The sequence below is a fragment of the Mustela nivalis genome (genome assembly GCF_964662115.1).
Source record: "Mustela nivalis genome assembly, chromosome: 2".
NCBI lineage: Eukaryota > Metazoa > Chordata > Mammalia > Carnivora > Mustelidae > Mustela > Mustela nivalis.
The window spans coordinates 171,919,100-171,928,275 of record NC_139021.1 but is presented as its reverse complement, the minus strand read 5'-3'; positions in this window follow the sequence as shown (position 1 = coordinate 171,928,275).

Below are 9,176 nucleotides of genomic sequence, written 5' to 3'. Positions count from 1 at the left end.
TGTCAGCATTTTCTTACGTTCTGAGGTTGGTTAGTATCCCACTATATGTACAACAACATTTCCTTCATCTGCTTTTCTGTCCATGGACCCTTGGAGGGCTTCCACATTTTAGCTGTTGTGAATAATGCTGCTGCAAACGTGGGTGTGCAGATGCATATGGTAATTCTGTTTTCAATTTTGGGGGGGAACTACCATATTGTTTTCTACAGCGGCTCTACTGTTTTACTTTCCCACCAACAGTGAACAAGAGATCCAATTTCTCCACATCCTCACCAACACTTGTTATTTTCTGTTTTTTCTTTCTCTTACAGTAGCCATCTCAATGGCTATGAGATGGTATCTCATTGTAGTTCTGATTTGCTTTTCCCTAATGACGAGTCATGTGGAGCACCTTTTCCTGTGCTTTCTGGCCATTCGTGTGTCATCTTTGGAGAAATATCTATTTACTCCTTGACTCATCTTTGAATTGGGTTGTTTATTTATTTTTTTTTTGTTGCTGCCTTTTAGGAGTTCTCTATATATTCTGATTGTTAATCCCTTATTAGATACATGACTTACAAACATTTTCTCTCACTCTGTGGGTCAACTTTTTCATCCGTTGATAGTATCTTTGATGCACAAAACTTCTAAAATCTCACGAAGTCCAATCTGTCTTCTTTTTTCTCTTGTCGCCTTGGCTTTTTGTCTCATATCCAAAAAATCATTATCAAACTATTATTAGTATTTTTTAAAGATTTTATTTTTAAGTAACCTCTACACCCAACATGGAGCTGGAAGTCACAACCCTGAGATCAAGCGTCACATGCTCTACCAACTGAGCTATCCAGGTGCCTCTAATTTAGTAATTTTTGAAACACAAAAGTACAAATGTTATACATGTGGCTGGCATTAGGATACAGTTTTGTGCCCTGACATTTGGGACTGAATTTTAATATAATTTTAAAATGTGTTTCTGTGTATGTATTTTTTTAAGAAAACTAAACCCAACTTTTGACTAAAATAGTTCATCTTGATCAAAATCAAAATCCCAACAAATACCACATCTGTTAATCACAAAAGTCTCTAAGCAGGTGTACTAATTTTACTTTGTGTTAATGGATGTCAGAATTGGCTCAACATTAACCGTAGCAAAGTACTACCTCCTCTTGATGCTTTAGGTAAGATTTAGTTTTCATGGGGCCAAAGGACTAGTCCAGTTATTTTTTAAATATGAAAGGCTTCTACGCTGAATGGGAAGGTTGAGTTCATCATCTGAGAAGCCAAGTGCCATAGTAATGCTCCTTCAGAGAGTCAAGGCAGAATTTACTGAAAATAAAATTTTAAAAAATGGGCTTTGGAAAAGTGGGCCTGTTTTACAGTTCTGCATCTTTATTTTATTAGTGGCATGGCTGGTTCCAGCAGATATTCTAAAAATGTTCTCAGTATATTTAGCATACACAGAAATCTTATATCCATCTCTAATTTATTTAGTATAAGAACTGAGGTAGGGCATAAGCTTATTTCTTTCCCAGTGACCAGCCAATTATCTCAATACCAGTTATTGCATGAACAGTTTCCCACGGGTTCACCATGTTACCTTTATTTTACATTAAATTACTTTACGACTCTGAGTCTATCCCTGGACTTGATTTCTGCCTCACTGGTCTGTCGGCGTATTCCTGCAGCAGTTCTGATTTGATTACTGTCATTTCATAATACATTTTAAAATTTACATTTTCCATTACAGAAATTTGATTTAGCACTTCTTAAGATTGGGATCCTTTGTGTACAACACTGGGAAGGGTTTAAAATGATGGAGATGGTTTGGAAGCACATTTTAAGCTTTTTATAGCACCAAGCTTCTCTTTAACAGGGTGGTTTTGTTCTTTTTTATCTAAGACAGTTGTGACTTGGTTGGGGGGGTGGTGAATGGGAAGAAATCACAAGTGTTCTGCCAGTGGATCATGTCTAAGTTGAACCAAAAACTCTTCATCATTTAGAGGAGATGGGCAACCATGCCCAGGGGTGGGGGTGGAACCTGCCATGGTTGTACACTTATTTGAATCTCCTCTTAATTGTACTCACAGCTCTGATTACTCAGAAACAAACAGAAAAGATCTCCCTATTCTATGGAATAAATTTTATTCTCTAGAAATATACATGAGTAGAAACAATACTGATGTTGCTTTTCTAAAAATAGGTCATCTATGTTACTGTTTTGTGTCTCTTTCCTCTCTTTTTCTTTTTCCTCCATCAGTTTTTAGGTCTTTTCATTGCTGCTAGTATCCTACCTAATTTATGCTTTCGTTTTTATGATCAATTTGTAGCTCTTTCACCTCAGTCAGTAAAAGGTAAATGACTTCCATGTCTGTCCATTTCCAACAGAGAAGAGGGAAAGGCAGAAATCATAGCATAGTTAATATGGGTTCTGAATCAAGGTACAGAGCCCAGAAAGAGGAAGAGATGGGAGGGAGGCAGGGATGGACAGACAGACAGTAGGAGGGAAGGGGGAAGGTATTTATGCCTTTCTTTTTTTTTTTTTTTTTTTTTTTTTTTTTTAAAGATTTTTTTATTTTATTTATTTGTCATAGAGAGAGAAGCGAGAGCAAGCACAGGCAGACAGAGTGGCAGGCAGAGGCAGAGGGAGAAGCAGGCTCCCTGCCAAGCAAGGAGCCCGATGTGGGACTCGATCCCAGGACGCTGGGATCATGACCTGAGCCGAAGGCAGCTGCTTAACCAACTGAGCCACCCAGGCGTCCCTATTTATGCCTTTCTGTTTAGTGGTTGCCATGACAGGTGTCAAATCTTTCCAGGTGTCAGAGAATCTATGCTGCAGGAAGACGATGAACTGTCCATCTGCCCTCTTCCTCCAGCTAGGAAAGGCCCCTGTGTCTTGCCTTGTAAGGACAGGATGACTTTCCAGTACACTGTGTGCTCCCAACTCCGATTCTAAGAAAGTGAAAAGTAGACCTGGCAAAGATGGAAACATCTCTGGGCTCCTGGAGTCAGAAGGTCTTCTCCTAAAAATGGTCAGGATGGACTGAGTGGCCCATGGGTACTTCCAGTGAGCCAGTCTTTGAGTAGGTGATGGTGACACCCCTTTCCTGTTTGGGAAACATGTTTCCATGTTGGTGCAACTGTTCTGCAGAGAAGAGGGTCTGACATCTGTGGGTGCCTGAAGGGAGTCAAACTGCAGTGCCAACACGCAGGTGTGGAAAAGCTGCCCCGGAGAGCCGCAAGAGCAGACCTAGAGTTTCTCCATCAGCTGGTAGTTCAGAGGCTGCTTCCTACAGGAAGCCTCGTCCACCCCAACGTGGATCGGCTTCAGCAGGCACGTCTCTTCCATCACTCCTCTGTGTTTCATGCGGACAACTCGGTTTTTTCACCTCCAGAGCTTTGGAGACTAGTCTAGTCTCCATCCATTGCCAGGCCCAGAGGGGTCTCTTTCCTCCTAATTCTTGCTATGTCCATGTTGGCTGAGTACTAGCTGATTTTACCACTTTCAGTAAGAGAGGAGTAGTCAGCACGCAGTGTGAAATATTATAAAAGATCACAACAGTTAACAGTCTGTTGTTACCGGCATGCAGTCAAAAGACAAGATATATTCAAAAAAGAAACTGATAGAAGCTCTTTATTAGAATAGCCAATTAGACCTACAAGGTAATAGGAGACCAGAAGCTTGATGACAAGAAGTGAAGACTGGTGAATAAAAGGAAAATGGATAATTTAAAAGAAACACAATATCAGCTGTACTGAATATATTTTTTGCGAGAATAAGAAAGGAACCAGAGAATATTCAGGAGATATGCAATTGTTGAAAATCTTACTCAAACGTACTACTTCCAAAATGAATAGATAGAAATGGCAGCTTAAAAAACAGAATATAAGATCTGAGAAAATATAATCAAGTCCTTCTTTAAAGAGTGTCAACACTAAAGGAAGCTCTCTTGTCACACATGGAAAAAAAAAAAAAAAAAACTCCCTATATTGAGTTTTGGAGCATTTTCACGGAGTAAGATTTTGATTTTGAAGTTTCCCTGGATGTGGTGCTATGAGTGCCACTGTTGACAGCAAGTTTTAAAAGAAAAAGAGCACATTTGCACATTTATTCTACGAGATTCATGCAGGAGTAGACACACACAGCCTAGTGCTTGAGCTATACCCACACAGGGGCTTATATACTGCATGAAGAGGAATCAAGTTTTGCATAGTTGGGACCCACAGTCGGTGTCTGCAGCCTCTAATGCAGGGTTGGGCGGGCAGCACTCACTCACAAGGCCAGCAGCTCTCCATCCCACCTGGGCCACTGAAGATGTGGATCCTGCTCTGCAGCTCAGAGTTCCTCATTGTCCTGTTGGAACCATGAAGTTTGGGCCTGGGCCAAGCACACAATGTTCAAGAGGCACTGCAGCCTTCCCTAAGATGTCTCTTCTGAGAGAATGGACAGAGATGCCCAGCGCCTCATTACTCCTTTATCTGTGGGTACTAGGTAAGTCCAGAGACTCGTGTGCTATTGGACCCAAAGGAACATGACTGCCAGAGGGAAGAAAAGAGCTACCGTTGAGCTGAGATCAGCAGTGTTTAAAGACTTGAAGTGTTTAAAGGCTAGAAGCCACGAGAACAGCTGTCCCGGAGGATGCTTGAGCAAAGACTGCCCCGCTGTTGGTGCAGCCGTATATCCCTCTGCTGAATCCCCTGTTGTTATTCTGACTCGTTTCACTCGGTTTGGGATTCCTGCCGCAATTACAGTACCCTGCTCCTGGATTGTTGGTAAGATCAAGAGAGAACGCACATAAAGCGCCATATACTAAACCCGGCATGTCGTAAGCACCCAGGGAAGAGCGAAAAATCATGGAGCATTCTGCAGCAAGTAGAAGCAATAGGTTAGAAACCCACAGAGCAACAAGGATAAATCTTAAAAACCTAGTTGAGGGAAGAAAGAAAGAGAAAGCTCTACAACGCAATACTGGTCTGTAGATTGATCATACAGGTCATGCGGTTTGCAAGAATATACGCAAATAAGTAATACGCGCGCATTAGAACAATTACCCATGGGGGGCCCAGGGTGGCAGGGGAGCAGACAGAGAGAGAGCGGGAATGAGGAAGAAACACAAGCAAGCAGAGCAGAGACTGGAAAACAGAACAATGCAAGTGTGCCAGGAACTGAGGAGTGTAATTAACGCAACTTCCTGCATCGGAGCTTAAAAATAAAAAGATAATAATAGTTATTATTAATACTCCTAGATCTTCCACATCCTTTCAACTGTAAAATGCTGGAATATCCTTCAGATGGCACCTTTCTTGAACTTGCTCAGGCAGGGGAGCGTTTTTCCCTCCGGCTTTCTGGGTGATTTAACACATCAGGGAACAAGTATATAAAAAGGCATGGTGCTCTCCCGTGTCGCCATTCTGGACTTCAGAGCGAAATTGCAAAGTCGGCTCTACACATGTGATTTCATCTATGAAATTAGGGCAAGGTGGGAAACTGACACAGAAAAAAAACATGATTTATTTTGTTACTAACCCTCACAAGTAGAGGGTCAGATGGCTCTTTTTGCCCATTAGTTTAAGCCCAGCTCAATGTAACGTGGCTATTATCACATCCCTTCAAGAGCCCCGCTCTGGTCCAAAGTCTGCGGGAGCCATGCGCATTCCCTACCTGCATGGACAGGGACACAGTGAGTAATTGTGGCATCTTGGTGGTGCAAACTCTCGCACTTAGCTTGATCAGTGCTGACACAGCAGAAAACAATGGATCGAAAAATGTTCGGATTACAAAGGTAACAGAAAGGAGTTGGAAAACGACTACTGGCCCAGCCTGAGAGGCTTGGCGGAGCCTCGCGCAGAACAGTATTTTCCACTGACAGCTGAAAATGAGCCTGGCTTCAGGGGAGCTTTTTCCCTTCTTTCCTCAAGGTCACCTGCAATTCTAATGATCACTTCTCTTGGGAAGGCAAGAAAATGGATTTGGGGGTTGAGGTTTGGTGTTGCTCTCATCATCCGTTAGAGGACGGAAAATGGGCTTCCCCCACCAAGTGTTCTGCTTGTCACAATACTCTTCCTGACACGGCTGCATATGGTCTAGTGGGAGTAGTAAGGGAAGCACAGACATAGCAGCTCCCAAAGGAATCGTGTCCTACTGCAGCCAACAGTGCTGGCCACTCTCTCCTTTGATAAGACATCTCACCTCTGGCGCTTCGCTGACAAAGTCCTATCCTTGCTCTCCATTTGTCTCTCTCCATCTCCATCTGACCCTCTCTTTAATGGCTCATCCTGTTCAGCTCTCTGCTCCCACCGGCCGCATTAGAAATATTCGTGTATGTGCGTGTGTGCGTGTGTATGTGTGTGTGTTGTCAGTCTCTGTGTACATTCATGTCAGAATCTGGAAATGGACATCGAATTTGAAACCAAAGCAGCACTTTGTCCCCTTGCCCTGGTTTTGGTCACAATATTTAATTTGACTTGGATTATAAATAAAATTCAAGGGAGGTTATGAAGTCTTGTGCTCATCAAAGGGGAGGTGAATTTTATTTAAGAGTCGAAGAAACCTATCTCTGTATGTAATTGTAAGGTTTAACCCCCAGCCAGTGAGGAGTTCACTGCTTCTGCTGTTGGTGGGTCTCAGTTTTCCTCACTCTTTCTGATTTCACCAGCTCTGACAGCTTGCACTTGGACTCCCATGTGGACAAGTCCTAATTCTCGAGGCCAGATGTGTGTGCACGCTCTGCCATTGTCTTCTGTGGGTCTCAGCATCACATTGAAGAGCTTGGGCTCTGGGGTCAGGCTGCCTGGGTTCAAATCCCAGCTCTTCACTAATCAGTTGGTGTGACCTTAGGTCAACTACTTAGTTTCTGGGACTCAGTGTCATCATCTGGAAGCTTGGGATGACAGTACTGAACTCACAGGGTTTCTGTGAAACTTCAATGGGAGTACTACACAACCAGGCAAGGAGGAACCACTCAATAAGGACTGTGTTGGGGCACCTGGGTGGCTCAGTGGGTTAAAGCCTCTGCCTTCAGCTCAGGTCATGATCCCGGGGTCCTGGGATCGAGCCCCGCATCAGGCTCTCTGCTGAGCGGAGAGCCTGCTTCCTCCTCTCTCTCTGCCTGCCTCTCCGCCTACTTGTGATCTCTGTCAAGTAAATAAATAAAATCTTAAAAAAAAAAAAAATAAGGACTCTGTTGCACATATCCCACAAATCTTGCACATAATTTTAAGGGGTTTTCAAGATTATGAACAAACTCAAGTTCCTCAGATCCAACACTTCCTCTCTGTTTTGGTCTTAATAGTTCCGTCAGCAGCGCCGATCAGTCCCCCCTTAAAGAACCGTACCCCTCCTTTCTCAGGATTCCAGCGTTCCTGGGTTTTCCTCCTATTGCATTGGACTGACTTGGAATGACAAAGGACTCAGAAGCTGCTGAGCCTATCTGTGTGCTCCCAAGAACGATGACCTGACCCTATCCCATGGTTTTAAACACCTCTCATACACAAGAATCTCGGCTCTTCAGCCATCTCTCCCTTGAGACTCACCTGACTGCCAACTGGTGAATATCTAACACGTCTCAAACCAGCATGTGCACAGCAGTCTTACTCTCCTCGGCATTTTCACACCTGTCCCCCCTCCAGGCCCCTCACATTGCCAAGAGTCCAGTCAAGAGGTGTGTGTGTGGCTTGGGCCGAGGTGTGCAAAGGAAAGATGAGCAGAGCGCACACCCAGATCCTGCTGGCAAGTGCCGGAGTGAGGAGGAAGGCCTCAGGGAGCCAGGTGCCAAAGTACAATGCACATGACACAGGCAAGGGTAAGAGAGAAAGGCAGAGGACATCAAAGGCTGTTAAGGACAAAACAACAGGGAATGTCCTGGGGTCCCCAAAGAACCTGTGTTTGGCCATCTACGATTGAGCGCGTTTATGAGAAAGAAGTCTCTTTTCCTAAGAAAGGTTTTAAGAAAGTCAAGTGACAGGGAAGGTGGCCCAAAGGGGAAAGGCATCACAGATCCTTGAAATCAAATGTCACCTCCCAGTTCTCTAAATCTTCATGGTACTACGTAGATACATAAATCTCCCTTTTGAGTTTTTTTTTTTTTTTTTTTTTTTAGTAGTTCCTAGAACCAACATGGGGCTCAAACTCATGACCCAGAGATTAAAAGTCCTGTGCCCTTCCAACTGAGCCAGCCAGCCCCCCCCCAAGATGTTTTAAAAGTATAAGATATTTCAAACATGCAGTTAATTGTTATAGACTAATGTTATAGGGATCTTTCTTCCTATACCTGGCTTTAATGTATGTTCCTTTTTAATGGTACCTGCTATGTGGTCCCACGCTTTTATTATTTCACTTTATTTCCTTGTATTACAGGAAGTGTCTTGAGGGCAGGGGTCACTCTCCCTTTGTATCTTGGAAACAACTTAGACAGTGACTTTCACACATTAGGTCCCCCCACATATTTGCTGAATTGACTTGTGTTCTTGAAAGACCCCAGAAAGCTTCAGGAAAAAGGAATGTGTGGTAAGCAGCATACACCATTCCTACAGATTTGAGGCTCTGCAGCTATTTTAAGGTATATGAATTCAGAAGGAATTACTGTAAGTGAAAATAGGACAGTGGCTGCATCTCATGGCATGTAACAGTGAAAATATATTTCATTTGCTGACATCCTTGCCTAATGTTTCTGATTCTGGAATCAAAGCCATAGGCAACCCAAATCCCAGCTCTCCCAGTAGGCAGTCAATTTCTGTGCCCTCCTCGATACTAAGCACATCTGATTTATTAAGAAAGATGGTTAGCCAATAACAATAATTTACTGTCAGCTCTAGCGGGTTTATTAGACAATGTTTACACCCTTTGTTGAGTCCCAGTTGCTTTGTCTTCTGCCCTAACATGCCTCTTAACCCGCTACAAATCCAGAAAAGTGGTATATTGCCTGATGTATTAGGATTCCTACCATGTTACTCCTTGACACAGAGCTACGTCAATGACTCATCAGAACCCGCAGAATTCCCAGAAGAATGTGCTGTATATCATAGTAAACAAGACCTTTAATGGGAGTTTCAAGCTTCCCAGTTAGGGTGACAATGGTATTGGGATCGTCCTGGATGGACGAGTAGATCCAACTGTTGTAGATCAAGTGATGTTTTTAATCACTTAGCGTTCCCTTCTCACTCCCTGGGTTTAGATGATAAGTTATATGGTCACCCTATTG